This window comes from Schistocerca cancellata, chromosome 9 (assembly GCF_023864275.1).
Source record: "Schistocerca cancellata isolate TAMUIC-IGC-003103 chromosome 9, iqSchCanc2.1, whole genome shotgun sequence".
Lineage (NCBI taxonomy): Eukaryota > Metazoa > Arthropoda > Insecta > Orthoptera > Acrididae > Schistocerca > Schistocerca cancellata.
The window spans coordinates 156,312,881-156,334,085 of record NC_064634.1 but is presented as its reverse complement, the minus strand read 5'-3'; the positions used below and the strand labels follow the sequence as shown (position 1 = coordinate 156,334,085).

At 44.1% G+C, this 21,205-nt stretch overlaps 1 long non-coding RNA gene across 2 annotated transcripts in view; it reads left to right on the top strand.

Annotated features, from left to right (window-relative positions):
• The first annotated feature begins 401 nt into the window (after positions 1–401).
• LOC126100450 (uncharacterized) overlaps positions 402–21,205 on the top strand; it is a 32,426-nt gene continuing 11,622 nt past the window's right edge. For both annotated transcript variants that reach the window (XR_007522175.1, XR_007522174.1), the window contains exons 1-2: positions 402–539; positions 15,575–15,825. This is a non-coding gene — a long non-coding RNA (uncharacterized LOC126100450). The remainder of the gene's footprint in view (positions 540–15,574; positions 15,826–21,205) is intronic.

Here is a 21,205-nt window from a genome sequence, read left to right as displayed (position 1 = left end):
ATGCGGTCACGCATTGGTTCAAATGGTTCAAATGGCTCTGAGCACTATGGGACTTACCAGATGTGGTCATCAGTCCCCTAGAACTTAGAACTACTTAAACCTACCTAACCTAAGGACATCACACACATCCATGCCCGAGGCAGGATTCGAACCTGCGACCGTAGCAGTCGCGCGGTTCCGGACTGCGCGCCTAGAACCGCGAGACCATCGCGACCGGCGGTCACGCATTGGCATCAATAAAAATGAAGTCAGAGGCAGACTATTTTTCCTTCTTACTTAGACTGTGGACCACAAGAGATTTCTCGTGATAGATGATGCAACGCTACAAAAGAAACGCAGGAAGCCACAGTTTCCTGTAAGAATGATATGAACGCCTCGGCGCTCGCAGCTTAGCTGGCCATTGCCGTCGCAGTTTGAGGCTGCGTTCCTTCGCACAGTGTAACGCCTTGAGCCATGAAGACAGAGTGTACTGTTGCAATACTGTTGGTGTGTGCGTTGGCGATGGCCCAGACCTTTCAGGGTGGTGCCAGGCTGCGCAGGTTAGTCAGTCACCTCCAAGCTTCTTACGCAGCTAACTCCTACACACACACACACACATGTGCTCACGTGCTTACAAGGGAACCTCCCCATCGCACCCCCTCAGATTTAGTTGGTACAGTGGATAGGCCTTGAAAAACTGAACACAGATCAATCGAGAAAACAGGAAGAAGTTGTGTGGAACTATGGAAAAAATAAGCAAAATATACAAACTGAATAGTCCATGCGCAAGACAGGCAACGTCAATGATAGTGTGAGCTCATGATCGCCGTGGTCGCGTGGTTAGCGTGAGCAGCTGCGGAACCAGAGGGTTTTGGTTCAAGTCTCCCGTCGAGTGAAAAGTTTTTTTTATTTTCAGACAATTATCAAAGTTCAGGCACTCACACATAATCAACTTCGCTCTCCAAAATTCCAGGACATGTTCAGACTTGCTTGGACATACGCAGGATTTGACGGTCTACACACGGAAAAATTTGAAAACGTTAAAAACATATGTTTCGACAGAGCGACTGTGAAACTGCTGCATTCATTTGTTGCAGTTTATGTGACAAACTCTTACGTTTTCATCACTTTTTTGGGAGTGATTATCACATCTACAAGAAAACCTAAATCGGGCAAGGTAGAAGAATCTTTTTACCCATTCGGCAAGTGTACAAGTTAGGTGGGTCGACAACATATTTCTGTCATGTGACTCACATGCCGTCACCAGTGTCGTATAGAATATATCAGATGTGTTTTCCTGTGGAGGACTCTGTTGACCTGTGACCTTGCGATCAAATGTTTTCGGTTCCCATTGGAGAGGCACGTCCTTTCGTCTACTAATCGCACGGTAGTGCGGTGCGGTCGCAAAACACAGACACTAAACTTATTACAATGAACAGAGACGTCAATGAACGAACGGACAGATCATAACTTTGCGAAAATAAAGAAAGTAAACTTTTCACTCGAGGGAAGACTTGAACCAAGGACTTTTTGTTATGAGCTGCTCACGCTAACCACGGAACCACGGCGCTCCTGAGCTCACCCTAACCTTGATGTTGCTTATCTTGCGCATGGACTACTCAGTTTGTATATTTTGCTTATTTTTTTCACAGTTCCACACAACTTATTCCTGTTTTCTCGATTGATCTGTGTTCAGTTTTTCGAGGCCTATCCACTGAGCCAACTTATAACTAGATCTGAGGGGGGTGCGATGGGGAGGTTCCCTTGTTAGGCATTTGACAACACCACACACGTACACATACATGGGTATACGACCGATACAGGCAACAACCGCTTGTATCTTATGAGGATATCAACCAACATGTCTTAGAGCAGTGGTCGTCAAACTGCGGCTCTCGGGCCGCATGCGGCCCGAATCAAGTATTATGGCCCGCGTTCTCAGCCGTATTTTATAACAATATGCATCTGACAACTGACAGCCGAATCCAAAACGTCAACTAACGTTAATAGCTGTACTTTTCCTGCTTAATAACAAAAAAATACAAATTGGTTCAAATGGTTCTGAGCACTATGGAACTTAACTTCTGAGGTCATCAGTCCCTATAACTTAGAACTACTTAAACCTAACTAACTTAAGGACATCACACACATCCATGGCTGTGGCAGGATTCGAACCTGCCACCGTAGCGGTCGCGCGGTTCCAGACTGTAGCGCCTAAAACCGCTCGGCCACAGCGGTCAGCCAAATACTTACACAGCCAGTACGATTTTAAGATGTGCTTAATTTTAATCGATGTTGATGAATTCGTCCATGGGCTAAGTAAAGTTGGTCGCTTACCTCAGGGGTGTAGCGGTCAAGTAGCGCGGCCACTACTGTGTTACAGCGGGAAACTTATTGTTTTGTCTTCCAGTACCGACAACTCAAGTGTGCGAGCGTCTCGTAGCGCGTGTACGGTATGAATTTTGAGACGAAAGTAACACGGATTTGTGAATGCACGTTACAGAGACAGTCATCTTCAAATGCGATACTTGCTTGCAGCAAGGAACATTACATTAAAGATCTTATCATACAGTGCAATGAGTAGAAGTTCAAAATGTTCAAATGCATGTGAAATCTTATGGGACTTAACTGATAAGGTCATCAGTCCCTAAGCCTACACATTACTTAACCTAAATTATCCTAAGACAAACACAAACACCCATTCCCGAGGGAGGACTCGAACCTCCGCCGGGACCAGCCGCACTGCCCATGACTGCAGCGCCTTCGCTAATGAGTAGAAGAAAACTGACATTCATATCATATGTCACAGTGTCTCATACTGAATAATGCTTTAAAACACGAGTACAGTTACTTTTATTAACCAGTTAACCATCCGCTCACACAGATAACACAAAACTTAGTTACGCAAAGCTATGCTACGACTTTGTGGTCGCTGAGGGTGCAACAATCTGAAATAGAAAACAGCTGACACGAAGTGGTCTGAATGGTGCCGATTTTTAACGATCACTACATGGGGGACAGCTGCCGCCAACCTATCGCGCCCTTACCACAACTAATCTACTGGACGCTTGCAACTTACCAATTTGTTTGTCTTACCAAGTAATAATAAGTTTGGTATATATGCGGCCCGAGGTGTCTTCCCTATCTTAATACTGGCTCTTGAGCAAAAAGCTTTGACGACCACTGTCTTAGAGGAAGGGCTGGGGAAAACTGCTGAACATTATTTGATGCCAAGTACCCATTAAGACACTTTATTTACCAATAATAATGTATTTTACTCAACAGCAACGTTGATACCATGCTCAACTTACGAGACACAATATAGATAAAAACTTGAGGTTTGACCCTTAAGGGAAGGCATTAAACGTGAAATACAAGGAGCGAAACAGTTTAGATATTCTTTAAATTTTTTAAAAATTAAATTTCATCAAAAGATTAAATATTAACCATTTACAATGAAAAACATGCCGAGTGACACTATAACCTGGAGTAATAGAGCGGTCCCACATGAGGTCAGGACACAGACCCAGAAGACGACACAACAGACTCCAGACGTAGACTTCGGGACCCACCCGCCTCCTTGACAACAAGCCGAGGGAGGATAAGTACTGCACTACAACGTATAGAATACAGCTCTCTTCAGTAGTGAACAGGTAAAGTAAAACCAAAGCCTTTGCCCCGGCTCTAGAAGAAATCCAGTAACTAATATTAAGATTAAAACACAACTGAATGTTAACTCGCCTCGCAATGCTAGTTAAAGTTAACAGGTTTGAGCGAGGTACACACCTACCTGTCAAGGGTCAAAGTTATTATCATCTTAAGTGTAGAACAAACATCAATATATTCTTAATAAATGCAGAAGCAGTCTTCAAACTAGTATCTACAAGCCAAGGTGTACCAAATGCTTTTATTGGCTTAATGATCATATCAGAGGTTCTCAAGAACTTCAGTTGTCCTCAGGGAATTGCTTTCAGAGTTTTACAAGTAATTTAACAGAGGCAAGCATCATTTAAGAAGCACCATATAAAATATTCTGTTTATTTCTCCTAAAGGCTGTTGTGGTGTCTAATACGAAAAAAAACCTTACTGGCTGCAAGAAACAAGTCACTGCCACTAGAAGGAAGCGGTTTTCTTAACATCAACATTGCCACAAAATATGACTTAGAATTGGGCACAGGCTTCTAGCCTTTAAAATTAAATCACCAAAACAACAGTGTGCATCTTACTTGAGATGGGGTGCTCAAAAGTGTCTTAAAAACATTTACTCCAGACATAAGACAATTAAGCAAATTTTCCAATTTGAGCACGTGCCACAAGCCCTTTCAGAATCGAATTAAATCGAAAATCGGGAAGCGCAGCCCAAAAAGTTTCAAATGGTTCAAATGGCTCTGAGCACTATGGGACTTAACGTCTGAGGTCATCAGTCCCCTAGAACTTAGAACTACTTAAACCTAACTAACCTAAGGACATCACACACATCCATACCCGAGGCAGGATTCGAACCTGCGACCGTAGCAGCAGCGCGGTTCCGGACTGAAGCGACTAGAACCGCTCGGTCACAGCGGCCGGCCAAAAAGTTTGAAAACCCAAACGGAAGTCCAGCGCCAAGCTGCTTCAAGCAAAACGAACAGCAGTCAATGGAAATAAGTTTCTGGAAAACATACAAGTGACACACATCATAAATATAAGTGGAACCGGGCTCTTTCCTCGACCAAGGAACCAGAAGAAGGCTTTGAGTCGGTGCCCACAGAGCGAGATGGCGCGGTGGTCAGCACACTGAACTCGTTTCTGCACAACGACGCTTCAAACCCGCCTCTGGCCATCCAAACTTAGGTTTTCCGCTATTTCCTTAATTCTCAGCATGGAAAGCCTGGCGTGGTCCTTTTAAAAAGGACACGGGCGATTTCCTTCCCCATCGTTGACACAATCTGAACTTGTGCTCCGTCTGTAATGACCTTGATGCCGACGGGACGTTAAACCCAATTATCCTTCCTTTCTTGAATCGGTGCCCGGCAAAATCGTGTGGTGGAGGTGTTCCGGTCTCTTAGTGCAGAAGGGGGTAAAGACTGGTGGGCTTCTCCGAATCGCGCCCTGCGCGGAAAGACGCTGACCGTCAACGCTCACATCAGACCAATGGCGCGCCGCCAGTACTGCCCAATTACTCTCCAGGAAGCCCCTACGTTTCACCGGACACACCATTCACCAAAACTGCACGGTCCCAACCGCTCCCCTGCCTTCCTGCACAACACACTTCCTCCCTTCAATAAGAGAGAAGACCAAAGACTCTCTCTAACTGGCAAAGAACGTACTCAACTCGCCGTGTGCGAGCTATCGAACTTGGCGCACGGCTCAGCGACTTTGACACAAAAGACGCGAGATTGCTAGCCTTACTGAATCCATCCTGATCCAGCTCACGGAGGATATCGTGCGATCTCCACGTCCTGCCATTTGCAGTCGCGGCTGCAGCCTCTCTCACCAAGAGAGCCCTCTCCTGCAGAGCGTTTTCTACTCCGCCAGTAACCCATCAATCGCAATTATTTAAAGGAACACCCATTGTACAAAACAACTTCGAACGTCTAAGTACTCTACAAATGAGTTAATTTTTCACGCATACCAATGTTTATGACGTCGTATCTTCCGAACTGTGTTTCGTTCAATGACATAATCTGCCAGGTACATGCAGTGGTATGTACGAGTGTACATACTATTGGCAAAATTTGTTTGCAAATATGTTAGCAAAGATGTAATAAATTCCAATGTCGTAGTTGGTGCCGGAGCTATACTGCCTGAACAGCGAAAATGTAGTAAGCCATAAACATTTTTCCTTTTATTATTTGATGGTGGGCGTAAAAAAGAAAAAGTTTGAAATTAATTGTATAGTTTGTTGGAAGCCGAAATGCGCTCTGTGCTCTGATCGTAAAACAAAGGGTGAATACAGTCTGGGTAATTTGCGTGCAGCAGCACTCCGTCTTCAGGCCAAAGTGGCCCATCGGGACCATGCGACTGCCGTGTCATCCTCATTTGAGGATGCGGATAGGAGGGGTTTGTGGTCAGCACACCGCTCTCCCGGTCGTTATGATGGTTTTCTGTGACCGGAGCCGCTACTATTCGGCCGAGTAGCTCCTCAACTGGCATCACGCGGCTGAGAGCACCCTGAAAAATGGCAACAGCGCATGGTCACCCATCCAACTGGCGGCCACGCCCGACAGCGCTTAACTTTGGTGATCTCACGCGAACCGGTGTATCCACTGTAGCAAGGCCGTTGCCAACTTGTGTGCCGTGAACTTTAGTACTTGACTTATAGTGTTAAACCTTTAATGTAAGATTATGACAGAAATTTAAGTTTTTAAATTCTGTCAATAATTATATGAAATTTTTGTCGACTCTGGAAGTCGTTTCACAGGCAACCTTCAATTTGGAGCAGATGGCAGTTTTAGCTATTTATTAATGTATGCGGTGAATCAGGATTCCACCGAAAAACTTTCAGAGATGGTGATACCAAACAAAATGAGGGAAATAAGTCTGGTAAGCAGGCTGTCAAATGCATTTCTTAAGTGCTACGAGCACTAGTTCACCTTTAGCTCTGTGAAAGACGTCTCTTGTTGACTTAAATAATGAAAACTGAACCAGTTACTTATTTTCCCATGTTTAGCACAGCGCGTTTCGAGAATTTATGTTCATTTTTAAGTGCATATTTGTTTACATGAATATTTTGGCGACGGTGGTGTTCCTCTTTTGTGTCTTTTTGAGATTGCAAGGTCTAGTGCCTCCTCTGACACACAGAACATCATGCGCACGCAAACCATTACTTACACTATTTTTGAATATTCAAATGATCGCTACACTAAAAGTACACAATGCATCCAGCAAACGTGTATGGAAAAAAATTAAAAAATTACTTGATCGAGCCCTCTTACAAATGAAAAAAAAAGTGTGTGAATTCCTAACGGACCAAACTGTTGGGGTCATCGGCCCCTACACTTACACACTACATAAACTAACTTATGCTAAGAACAACACACACATCCATGCCCGAGGGAGGACTCGAACCCACGGCGGGAGGGGCCAGGCAATCCGTAAAATGGCGCCCTAGGCAGCGCGGCCACTCCGCGCGTCTACAAAAGAAAGGTGATGCTTTTACACTTTAGACTATTACTGGACAGATTAGTACACTTGTAAATGTCAGAAGCTGGAATTTTTGAACGAAACACTTGCATCAGAAGCTAATGCTTAGGGCAACTAACATGGCAGATGTCGGCTTCACGTTTGTGACGTCATCATAACTCCGCTTATTGGAGTCCCATTCTTGGGACTTAAGTTGCTAAGGATTTCTTAATCGGTTGTCATATTTCATCTCGGCGTGGAGCTCAACCGAGTGCGAACGAAGTAAAGACATTGATCAGCTAGTACAACGAAGTCCAATTAGAACAGAATATCGCAACGTATCAGTGTTCAACTTAAAGGGTCCTTATTTAAGCAAATCCCATTAAAAAATGCATACATAAACAAGACCCTCGCAGGTTCTATGCCGAATTGACACTGCAAGACGTCTTATAACGTTTTGTATAACAAAGCCGTCGTGAAAGATTCATTCTCATGTTCATCGCAACTTCCCATTTCAAGTATGGAAAATGAGGTTTGGCACATGGTCTCCTCTACTGCGCTGGCATGCCAGAAATCTATTTGAGAAATTCGCTATAGCTGTATGACAAGGCTCCTCTTACATTACGCCCTACAACTCGTCGAGTTTCCACATTTCACTCGCTGGTGTTTCGGAGTTTATTGACACGCGCCAGTGTTTTAAGAGTACACGAAAGAAAAAAATCGCAAGGAGTAAAGTCATATGATGTTGGTGCTCACTGTTGGCCGCCATTACGCGAAGTGAAGCGATCCGGAAACTGCTCATGGAGCAACTCAATTGTTTCGCGTGAAGTGTAATAAGTGGCACCATCTTGATGAAACCATAACTCCTGAAAGTCCCTCCCACTCAAACGAGGCCACGAAAACTCTCTTATTATCTCCTGGTACAAGTTTCCACTAACTGTCATAACTTTTCCTGTATTATCTTCAAAAAATAAGTGTCGGTGATACAGCCACACCAAACCGTCACTTGCTGTGAATGCATTTCCTCCTTCGCTTGAATCATGCACTGAACCCCCCCCCCCCCCCCCCCCCCGAAACAATTCTGTTTATTCAAAAATACCTTTTAGTGGATGTCACTAAAGATGATGTTCCTCGCAAAACCTGACCGCAGCTCGTGGTCTAGTGGCTAGGGTTGCTGTCTCTGGATCACGGGGTCCCGGGTTTCATTCCCGGTAGGGTTGGGGATTTTCTCTACTCTGGGACTGTGTCGTCGTAATCGTTTCATCACCGTTCGTGAAAGTGGCAAGATTGGACTGTGTAGAGATTGGGACTTTGTACGGGCGCTGATGACCGCGTAGTTGAGCGCCCCACAATCCAAACATCATCATCCTTGCAAAACCGTCGTCTTCGTGTCGTCGTCTCTGAAACCAGGCAACAAAACGTCACCTTCTTTCGGCTTCTCTCAGCTATTATGTTAATAAATCTTTGTAAGGGTGGCATTGGAGATCATACTAGAGAATTCGCCATACTGAAGAATATTCTACGCACAATTCTTGGAAACGGTAAAGAAATGGAAAAAAAAGAACGTGGCACCGCTCCTGTGTTCAGTCTTTTTGTGGAGTGTACCTTGGTCGGCGACTCTCTCTCTGTAAGGGAAAGAACAACAATGTTCGCAGTGCTAACAATCCATGATGCTCTGGCCGTCGTCGGCCTGTCCTTGCTGACACGTGTGTAACTGCAAACAAGCCCATTTCCTACAGAGGGTACGTGCAGTGAATGTTCGATTCTGCACGACCTAACGATTAATAAATGATCTGATCAAAAGTATCATGACACCCCTATGTAGTGCGCATTTGACCACTAGATGTCATGAGAGGCAGATCATTCAGTACAACAGTATGGGCGGAATATTTTGCTGTCAGCAGAGGAAGATTAACCGTAGAATGATTTGATCAGGAGAGGTCAGTGGGTTCGAGCGTGGACTAATCATTGGATGTCGTCAGAATAACAGTTCCATTAGGGACATTTGAACCCGTCTGTAGCCGCTGTTGGTGATATGACTGTGAAGTTGGAAGATGAAGGAACAACTACTGGTAAACCACGAACAGACAGACCTCATGTACTGACGAAAAGGGACCGTCGAGCATCACAGAATGCGATTTTAAAAAATCGAATGAAATTAGTGGAAGGAATCACTCGTGAATTCCAAATTGCTACCAGCAGTTCAGCTATCTAAATGACTGTGTTCGGGGAGTTCTTACAATGTCTAGCAGCTCTTCGTGAGTCATATATTTTTGTGGCCAACACTAAGCGAGGGTTGAGGTGGCCAGAGGATGACTGGACACTTGTGATTTAGAGTGATAAATCATGCTGGACCTTATGGTAATCCGATGGAAGGGTAAGGGTTTGGCGAATCCCTTGAGAACGTTACCTTCCAACAGTGAAGAAAAGATGAGGTGGCATTATGGTATTATGATGTTTCTTGTGGTTAGGGCGTGGTCCCCTTACTGCGCTTAAGTAATGTTATTAGAAGAGACAGGAAAAGTAGCCACTGGGGTAGGTAGCATTACTATTAAAGGAGTGAGACCATCTTAACCAACAGTGCACAAGTAGCTAATGTATTTAAGAACCATTTCTTAAGTTTAGGTGAAAAAATTGGTGAGAAGAGTTCAAAAGAAAAAGCCAAGCAGTACATGGAAGAGTCAGTTTTGAGAAATCCTAGTCAGATTAATTAATTAATTTTCATCTAACAACCTCTTGTGAAATAAAGAAAATCATTAAATCTTTGAAAAATAAGTATTCTGTTGGAGTAGAAGACAAGATATTAAAACAATGTGGAGCAGTTACAACTGATGTTCTGAGTCACATCTGTAATGCACAACTAACTCAAGGTATTTTCTCAAACAGGTTAAAATATGCCATTGTCAAGCCTCTGTACAAAAAAGGTGACACCACAGATGTCAATAATTACCGATCAATATCCTTGCTCATAGCATTTTCAAAACCTAATGTACTCAAGAGTGATTAGCCATCTCAGCAGTAATGGGGTTCTTAGTAAATCACAGTTTGGATTTCAAAAATGCTGTTCCACGGAGACAGCAATATACGAGTACAATTTCACTGCCCATACAATAGAGTCTTTAAATAGTAAAATGTCACCAAAGGAATTTTCTGTGACTTATCCAAAGCGTTTGATTGTGTGAACCTTGACATTATGTTACAGAAATTACAGTTCTATCGTATAAATAGAGCAGCATATGTGTGGTTCAAGTCGTACCTACAGAACAGGAACCAAAAAGTTTCTTTATATGGTTTAAGTGATTTAAGGAAGTTTCCCACTTCATGTAACTGGGGTGAAATTACATTAGGTGTTCCACAGGGTTCGATCATGGGTCCTCTTCTGTTCTTGATAAATGTGAATGACCTCCCTTTCTATCTGGAACAAGAAGCTAAACTGACACTGTTTGCTAATGGTACAAGCATAATTATTAATCCAGTAAAAGAAACTCCGATAGAAAATGACACAAATAATGTCTTTGGAAAAGTAATTGATTGGTTCTCTGCGAAAGGGCTTGCTCTCAACTTTGAAAGAACAGAGTACATTCAATTTTCTACTGCAAGGAGTATAGCTCCTTCAATAAATATAAGACTTTAACAGAAGTCAGTAGCCAGGGTAGAGTATACTAAGTTCTTGGGCGTACATTTAGATGAGAATCTTAATTAGAAAGTTCATATTTTGGATCTCCTAAAGCGACCATGTTTAGTAACTTTTGCCATCAAAATAATTGCTAATTTTGAGGATACAGAAATCAGCAAGCTAACATACTTTGCATACGTTCACTCTCTGATGTCACACGGAATAATATTTTGGGGTAACTCAACACTTAGGCAAAAAGTATTCGCTACTCAAAAGAAAAATGGTTAGAATAATGTGTGGGGCTCACATTGGCACATCTTGTAGACATCTCTTTAAAACGTTAGGAATTCCTACAACAGCCTCACAGTACATTTTCTCAGTAATAAAATTTGTTCTCGACAACATGGGCCAGTTTAAAAACAATAGTGACATTTATGTTTATAATACCAGAAGAAAGAAAGACTTACATTATCCTCTACGTAACCTATCTTTGGCACAGATAGGGGTAAATATACTGCTGTAAAACTTTCCTATAAACCAGATGAAATAAAATGTCTGACACACAGCAGTGACAATTTTAAAAATAAATTGAAATTAAATCTGCTTGACAACTCCTTCTCTAACATAGATGAATTCTTGGACAGGAATAAATAAAACTATGGGTATAATAATACATGCATTTTGTGCTGTTTAAGAGAATGGGGCAGGTAATAAAAATTTAAAAAAACCTCCATAGATGCTTGCATTTATTATGCACTTGACACGTTCCACATCATAACCATTACCATGAGATTGATCATTGGAACACTTAACTAACTAACTAACTAACTAACTAAGGGCTAAATGCGTAAGAATATGAACACGTTTCACCGCGTTGTGTTCTTGATCAATGGAACACTTAAGTAACTAATTAATCGCTAAATGCGTCAGAATATGAACACATTATACCTCATTGTGTTCTGTGTACATTTCGGAGACGATAAGTGTTTGCCTCAGTGTGGCAATACACCGTGTCGTAGTGCAGCAACGGTGTGGCAATGGCTTTTGGTCAATAAAATTTCTGAAAAATGATTCAAATGGCTCTGAGCACTATGGGACTTAACATCTGAGGTCATCAGTCCCCTAGAACTTAGAACTACATAAACTTAACTAACCTAAAGACATCACACACATCCAAGCCCGAGGCAGGATTCGAACCTGTGACAGGAGCAGTCGCACGGTTCCGGACTGAAGCGCCTAGAACCGCTCGGCCACCGCGCCCGGTAACATTTCTGAAATGAAGTGGCCTACTCAGTGTCCCGACCTGAGCCCAATGGCAAGACAGATGAAAGTCGTCTTCGCTACAGGCCCAGTGTCCAACATTCTCTGGTTTCGTCACTTGAGAAAGAATGGTCTGCTTTTCCTTCTCGTTGGATGTCTCACCAACAGAGCTGAACCGCCATAAAGGGTCGACACCCTTCACATAAATGTCCAAGAACAGGTGTGTGGATACTTTTGATTAGACAGTGTATGTCTGTCCTTTAGGGGATTTGTCGAGTGGAGCCGCTGAGATGCTGTATGGACCTGCTGAACGATCGACTCCACATTGACTTGGTCGTCATGGGGTCCCGACCATAGCGAGCAGCTATGTCGCAGAATGATAAACCGGAGTCTCCGAGGGTCACGATCCTGCCCTCTCGATTTTCGGCACACTGTGGTAACACGTTTATCCTTTCTATACCAGGCATAACGCGATTTTCTTACAAGAGACCAATATTCAAATACGATTTCTGAATGAAAGACTCACCACGTAATCATTCCTTATACACGCAATTTAGATGGCGTTACTGATTCGTATGGCATGCGTTTGCACTGGAGTGCTAATCTTGACGTTCATTGAAAGTCTTCTTCGCGATTTTGCAGTTTTAACGGCCACTGTTATACAGGATATGTTCAACGTATAACAATTTGATATATGACATCTGTGATCCATCGAGTGGGGAAACCAACACAAATTGATCTATAAAAAACACCTGAGTTACAGCGCATGCACGGTGCGCAAGGTTTTCAGTATTTTCTCGTTCTCAGCGCCCAAGCTATTGGTCGCAGAGGGAAAAAAAATAGCACCTCTTTTGTAGGAAATTCTGGGATACATTTGCGCTAGAAGTCGCGGTTTTTGAGTTATTCAAGAAACACGTGCCAAAGTGGCTTTCAAACGCACCGCCAGATTCACACTCGCCCCCACCGGTCAGGATTTTTAGTAAGTTGTTCATGACGCTCACTCCTACCATTGTATAAACATTTGCGTTCACACGAATTATTTCTCATATTCGACATTTATTGCTGTATATTTTCTGTGCTGCTAATACAGCCGTGTCTGTTCGTCCATTTATAAACTGTAAAACTGACGTATGTGTAAATTTTACTTCACGAAATAGCCGGTGGCCTGATAGCCCAGTCAGTGAAGACCAACACTTTGAATACGTAAAATAATTTGTGTAGTAGCATGTTTTAGTACAGTGGTAGAAGGGAGTACCACGAACAACATACTAGGAATCCTGCTCGGGTGAGGTGGTGCTGCATAGGGGGGGGGGGGGGGCGAAAAGGGTGTGTGAGGACATGGTTGCTTTGAAGGCCACGGGCCACGTTATCACGTTTTCTTGAGTAGATCGAAAACCGGGGCATCTAGCGAAACGTGTCCAAGTACGAAATTAAACTGCATTAAATTTCCTACAAAAAAAGTCCATTTCGTTTTTTCTCTAGGGCCAATGGTTTCCCCGCAGACAGCGAGGGCATACTGAAAATCACGTATGCCGCTTATGCACCGTTGCTTAGGTCGTCTCTGTTAGCCCTTTTGTGGTAGTTCCCCGAATTAATGGACCACAAGCGTCCTTTATTAACTGGTTCGTTTCCACTTCCTCTATACCACTGTAGCCGGCCACTGTGGCCGAGCGGTTCTAGGCGTTTCAGTCTGGAACCCCGCGACGCTACGTCGCTGGTTCGAATCGTGCCTCTGCCATAGTGTCCTTAGGTTAGTTAGGTTTAAGTAGTTCTACGTTCTAGGGGACTGATGACCTCAGCTGTTAAGTCCCATAGTGCTCAGAGCCATTTTAACCATATACCACTGTAGTACATTGTAAACAATTATTGCTTACGCTTTGAATAAAGATGGAAGCGGCCACTGTTATACAAACGAGTAAGCCACTGCCATAGTGTCTGTCGACGTATAAATGGACATTTCTGGCTAATATTTTCGAACATTAATACTAACCAGTATAACATCACGTACACAGCATTTTGCGAAGTGAAAAGGCGTTTTGAAAACCGAAAGTACACGAAGTACATTTAATACTAGTGCACAGTGACCTCAGTACGCGAAATAAGAAGGATCAGTCACAACAAAACACGACACGCTATGAGTGCAGGACACCATACAGATGCTCCTGCAAAACCGTATAATGTAAAATCCGCAGATGATGGCACAGGGGTGCATAAACATGTTTGAGTAACAAGAAAAAACAGTGCTCTGCATAAAAGTCGGAACCTATATTCAGTAACAGACCTACGTTAAATGAAAGTTGCACTAGAGGAGTACTGCGAAACATCCATTCATGTTTTCAGTTTTGGAAGACGGTTGTTGTTGTTGTTGTTGTTGTTGTTGTTGCGGTCTTCAGTCCTGAGACTGGTTTGATGCAGCTCTCCATGCTACTCTATCCTGTGCAAGCTTCTTCATCCCCCAGTACCAACTGCAGCCTACATCCTTCTGAATCTGCTTAGTGTATTCATCTCTTGGTCTCCCGCTACGATTTTTACCTTCCACGCTGCCCTCCAGTACTAAATCGGTGATCCCTCGATGTCTCAGAACATGTCCTACCAACCGATCCCTTCGTCTAGTCAAGTTGTGCCACAAGGAAGACGGTATCAGAAACGAATTTGTTCTTAGTTACTGGTACACATTATACAGGGTGTTTATAAATGAATATCAGGGTTTTAACGCTTTATAATACTTATTATATTAAGCTTACAGTTATAAATGATATGTCAAACGAAAGAGCAACTCAAACAGTTTTACCAAGAACCTTATAAATCTTCAGTGTGAGCACCATTTGTCACACGGCACACATCAAGTCTATAGTCGAGTTCTTCCCAAACGTTGATAAGTGTGTCTTCAGTTATTGTAGCAACAGCTGCTGGTAGCGGAGGCACGTACACACGATCCTTGATGAAGCCTCAAAGGAAAATATCGCATGGCGTTAGGTCGGGTGAACGTAGAGCTCATGCAAAGCAAGCCCTGTCATTGGGCCGCTTGCGGCCTATCCAGTGCTCGGATACAGTGAAGTAATTGAAGTAAGCGCGGAAACATTGCGCGCTCCACATGCGCACTGGTGCCAAACACAACTGTTTGATTAACTTCTCATGGTTGGAATCCACAGTCATATAATATTTCTTAAAAGACATCATAGTCTCCGTTGACTGTATAAAATATTCATTATTACTATTGCAATTTCAGCCTTATGGCAATTTTCAAGTAACACTGCAAAAGTCACGTTCTGTCAGAATATAAAACTATCTGACATGAGTACACGTCATCGTCAAAAGGCTGCATTTTGATGACGACATGTACTCATGTCAGATAGTTTTATATTCTGACAGAATGTAACTTTTGCATAAGGGCGAAATTGCAATAGTAACAATGAGTATTTTATACAGTCAACGGCGACTATGATGTCTTTTAAGAAACAACTGTTTGAGTTGCTCTTTCATTTGACATATCATTTATGACTGATAGTTTAATGTAATAAATATTATAAAGCGTTAAAACCCTGATATTCATTTATGAACACCCTGTGCGGTATTGCTATTAATATCTTTTTTTCTGTTCTGCTTGTCTGTTAGAGAACAGGTTGCTGCAGAAGTCCCAGCTGAGGAGGTGATCCTCGTGGATGATACAGACACAGTGCTGAACGCGCCCGTAGTGGCGCAGGACGTGGCTGCCAGCGAAGTCTCCCTCAGTGCGACAGCCGACCAGAGCAAGGGACGTAGACAGCGTGCCGGCCGGCCCTTTAACAGGCCGTGTACGGCCGGCTACAAGAGGTCACGCCGCGGTTGTGTACTTGCCCACTAGAACATTCGGTGCTGTTCCTCAGGTCTGTATCCTTAGTTCAGTTTGTATTGTACAGGGTGTTTCAAAAATGACCGGTATATTTGAAACGGCAATAAAAACTAAACGAGCAGCGATAGAAATACACCGTTTGTTGCAATATGCTTGGGACAACAGTACATTTTCAGGCGGACAAACTTTCGAAATTACAGTAGTTACAATTTTCAACAACAGATGGCGCTGCAAGTGATGTGAAAGAGACAGAAGACAACGCAGTCTGTGGGTGCGCCATTCTGTACGTCGTCTTTCTGCTGTAAGCGTGTGCTGTTCACAACGTGCAAGTGTTCTGTAGACAACATGGTTTATTCCTTAGAACAGAGGATTTTTCTGGTGTTGGAATTCCACCGCCTAGAACACAGTGTTGTTGCAACAAGACGAAGTTTTCAACGGAGGTTTAATGTAACCAAAGGACCGAAAAGCGATACAATAAAGGATCTGTTTGAAAAATTTCAACGGACTGGGAACGTGACGGATGAACGTGCTTGAAAGGTAGGGCGACCGCGTACGGCAACCACAGAGGGCAACGCGCAGCTAGTGCAGCAGGTGATCCAACAGCGGCCTCGGGTTTCCGTTCGCCGTGTTGCAGCTGCGCTCCATATGACGCCAACGTCCACGTATCGTCTCATGCGCCAGAGTTTACACCTCTATCCATACAAAATTCAAACGCGGCAACCCCTCAGCGCCGCTACCATTGCTGCACGAGAGACATTCGCTAACGATATAGTGCACAGGATTGATGACGGCGATATGCATGTGGGCAGCATTTGGTTTACTGACGAAGCTTATTTTTACCTGGACGGCTTCGTCAATAAGCAGAACTGGCGCATATGGGGAACCGAAAAGCCCCATGTTGCAGTCCCATCGTCCCTGCATCCTCAAAAAGTACTGGTCTGGGCCGCCATTTCTTCCAAAGGAATCGTTGGCCCATTTTTCAGATCCGAAACGATTACTGCATCACGCTATCTGGACATTCTTCGTGAATTTGTGGCGGTACAAACTGCCTTAGACGACACTGCGAACACCTCGTGGTTTATGCAAGATGGTGCCCGGCCACATCGCACGGCCGACGTCTTTCATTTCCTGAATGAATATTTCGATGATCGTGTGATTGCTTTGGGCTATCCGAAACATACAGGAGGCGGCGTGGATTGGCCTCCCTATTCGCCAGACATGAACCCCTGTGACTTCTTTCAGTGGGGACACTTGAATGACCAGGTGTACCGCCAGAATCCAGAAACAATTGAACAGCTGAAGCAGTACATCTCATCTGCATGTGAAGCCATTCTGCCACACACGTTGTCAAAGGTTTCGGGTAATTTCATTCAGAGACTACGCCATATTATTGCTACGCATGGTGGATATGTGGAAAATATCGTGCTATAGAGTTTCCCAGACCGCAGCGCCATCTGTTGTTGAAAATTGTAACTACTGTAATTTCGAAAGTTTGTCTGCCTGAAAATGTACTGTTGTCCCAAGCATATTGCAACAAACGGTGTATTTCTATCGCTGCTCGTTTAGTTTTTATTGCCGTTTCAAATATACCGGTCATTTTTGAAACACCCTGTATTTACTACTTATTTCTCGAAGTAAGAAAGAACTGCTAAGTAGTACGGTAGTACGGTAGAGCTGCTTTCAACAAAAGGCTGTTTGCAGTACACCGCAGTGCTGTACTAGGCTTGTTGTTGTTGGAGATGGTGTGGTGTGCGTACTGTAAGACCTTCGGTACACACATCATCAGATTATTTGACTTGTCGCTCTAACGAAATAGGCGAGTGTCAGCAATATGTCTCGTGGTCTTATCGTAGCGTGTTTATCTTCTGCCATTAGGTCAGACGATAGAAATGCCACTTGCACGCTTAGAGCAGCAGATTGACGGTGACCAACTTTAAACAGAACTTGATTAATTTTCACACACATTTATTAAAATAATAACAACATAAAATTACTTAACTTGGTTCTGGATGCTATTTACAATTGACAATCTGAAGTTCCTTTGGTCTTGGTACGTTAATCTTATTCTCACATATCTCTGATACTTGACAAAGTGTCTATACATTTTTCTTCATGGCTATGTACAGGAATATGACAATCTTATTAGGCGCAGACTGAAACTTGACTATAGACTAATGCAGACTGACTAATCGGAGGTCTGTACACTCGTTATAATACCTCGCGCGTTCATGTATCACTGCGCGAGCGTGATCCGCGAGGAGAAAAGGTTCTACGTTAGCAGCAATCTCATTGGCTGCGTTACATATTAATACGCGGATCGGCGGAAGCAGAATTCGGTCCGTCTCTAACACAGCGCCATCTCGTAGTGCGGAGATGGACGAGCGCTGCGCCTGCGCTCTTGTGCTTAGCGGGGCGCGCTCTAGTGCGAAAGTTGTGTACGCGCTGACTACGCGGAACTATGTACACAAGAGATGGTTTGTCCATTCTTTCATCTGACCTCTGAACTCAGTTTCCCAGATGGTAAAAAGGTGGACCTGTAGTTCAGCTTGGACTCTGAACAAATTTTGCTAAATAGTAAAGAAATTGTATCTAAAGAGAAACTTGCGTCTTTATCCTAGCGCTACAGCGCTATGAAAGCTGTCCAGCTAGACGCAGCAAATACCCGTCCCTGGAAAACGACAGTGACAGGGCGGAACACTTGCACGTGATTGAGTGTGAACTGAGTTATAGTAGAAAAGTTTTTTGTCGCTATCAGACGCACTTGACAACCAGATATGAAATTCTGATCCTTATGTTTCTGTGGAATTTCTTTTAGCGGATGCAGGATCACTACTGCAAGCCATGAGTTTTTAATGGCATTCTCCAATGGCTACAAAATGCGCAACTGACGAATCAATGAGAATATGCTATGGGAAAAGAAGAAAATGGATGGAGAAAATCGACACAGATCTCAGTCCGGATAGAGCAGGGGTATTCGTCCTTTTAGTTTACCTGAGACACACTGGGAGAAGACGAATATTTTTGGGCAGTACATAATATACCGGGTGATCAGAAAGTTAGTATCAATTTGAAAACTGAATAAATCACGGAATAATGTAGATAGAGAGGTACAAATTAACACACATGCTTGGAATGACATGGGGGTTTATTAGAACCAAAAAAATACAAAAGTTCAAAAAATGTCCGACACATGGCGCTTCATCTGATCAGAATAGCAATAATTAGCATAACAAAGTAAGACAAAGTGAAGATGATGATGTAACTCTTCAGACTTTCCTGGCGAGATCTTGACATATGGAATAATCGGGTCTGCTGCCGGATGTTTGTGTCCCACTGGCACAATATTTCGGCCACGTAACTCGTTGCCTTCTTCATGTGCTACCTGAGACTGCCGTATTGGAGGATCTTGTCCAGTGTTATGCCCAGAGGGCGCTGGGTGCTCTCTCTGCCGTCCGCGCCCGCCTGGCGCTGCCTGTAATGTGTTGTCTCTTCCCCGGTGCACCACACGCACGCGACGCGACGCGGTTCACGCGCACGCGGAAGCAACTTGTCGTGTTCCTGTAGCTGTTGGTTGTGCAGTGCTTTCTTCAGGAATAAAACACTGCACACCTAGGGACCGTTAGTGAGGGATTTTGCGAGTCAGGGCCCCCTTCGCATGGGACAAGCCCGCGCTCGCAGAGGCCAAGGCTAGCTTTCCTTCCTCTATGTGCAAATCTCTTCGCCAATGCCCCGCTCGTCCGAGGCTTCGAAGAAGAAGCAAGAACTCTACGCCAAGAGAGACACTAACTTGCATCACACTGGCAATGCAACGTCCAACCAAGCAGAGCAAGATCCAAATGAAAGCTTGAAGCTACTTACCGACTTGATGCCAACGACTATTATGTGTTCTACGCCAACAGAAGAACTTCCTGGACCTGCCAAGAGGAAAAAGACGGACGAGGCAACCCCGAACTCGTCAGCTAGCGAAAACCGACACAAGAAGTCCCGCCCCATCGCCGATGAGGAGGGATTCATTCCAGCCCCTCGGACGGCTCCTGCCCGCAAGATTACGAGTGCTGCTCCTATATCAACAAACAACTCTTTCGCGGCTATGGATGCCGAACCGATCGACCAAAGTGACACCTTGGCTGCCACGACCCAGACTTCTACAAAAGCACAGAAACCTCCTCCCATCATCATTGAATTGAAGGAGGCGTATAAGATACTATTGAAAACTATTAAGGTCCTTCTTTGCAACCCTTTTCAATTCAGAACAGCTGGTAAAGACCTCTATAAGCTTCAAACCGCAAATACTACGGATTTTATGAACGCCACAGAAGAAATCTCAAAAAGGCAATGGGGATTTTATATCTATTCGCCTGACAAGCCCATCAAAAAAGTCATTCCAGGGTTTCCCTTCAGTTTCTCGTGTGATGATCTGAGGGAAGAACTGGAAGCCATCGGAATTGTTCCTAGATCAATTTCCAGAGTGCAATCGCCTAGAACTCATAAAGACACCCCCCTCTTTATGGTAGTGCTCACCAACACACCAGATAACCGAAAATTACTGGCAATGAAGATCATAGCTAACACATATGTCACAATTGAGGAGCCTCGGGGCAAACGTGGCCCCACCATCTGCTATCGATGCCAAGGAATTGGCCATGTAGCCAGACTCTGTGCAATGCCCTTCAAGTGTGTGAAGTGCGGCAAAGAACACACTTCCAAAGATTGCCCTAAGGACAAAGACACTCCTGCCACATGTGTCCGTTGCAACAAAGCTCATTCTGCTTGCTACCTTGGCTGTGAAGTCATTAAAGCTTAAAAGACTAGACAAAAGGCAACCGCTCACCAGGGACTCACTTATGCTGCTATTGCAGCTGCTAGGAGAAATACAAATGTAGCAACAACCAACACCAATAATGCTTCATCCTCTAAGGCCAATGCCTCCACTGCAGGCATACAGAGAATCAACCTACACCACCATAGGCGTACTCAGTTTACTCCCCATCGCCCAGCTGCACCTCCTCCGACCATTGCTGCACCTCAGCAGCACATAATCAGTGCCGGACCGCCAACAACTCAGGCACAGCACAACACCTCTTACCAAGAGTTTAATCTGACCTCAGTCATGCAAGTCATGACGAAAGCTATCACTGATGCCCTTCAGGCTATCATGGCTACTATCCCGCAACAGATTTCTGCTGCAGTTCAAGTTGCCCTACAGGCCATTCCACAGCCAACCTCCATCACCCGATATGGCAGCTAGATTTGGGCTAACTGTGTGCACATGGAACGCCAATGGAATTCGCAATCAAGTAGGAGAGTTTCGTCAATTCCTCCAAGATGAAAGAATCGACGTGTGCCTGGTCACCGAGACACACTTGAAACCCGACATCCAAGTACGAGTCGCCAACTACAGCTGTTTCCGGACG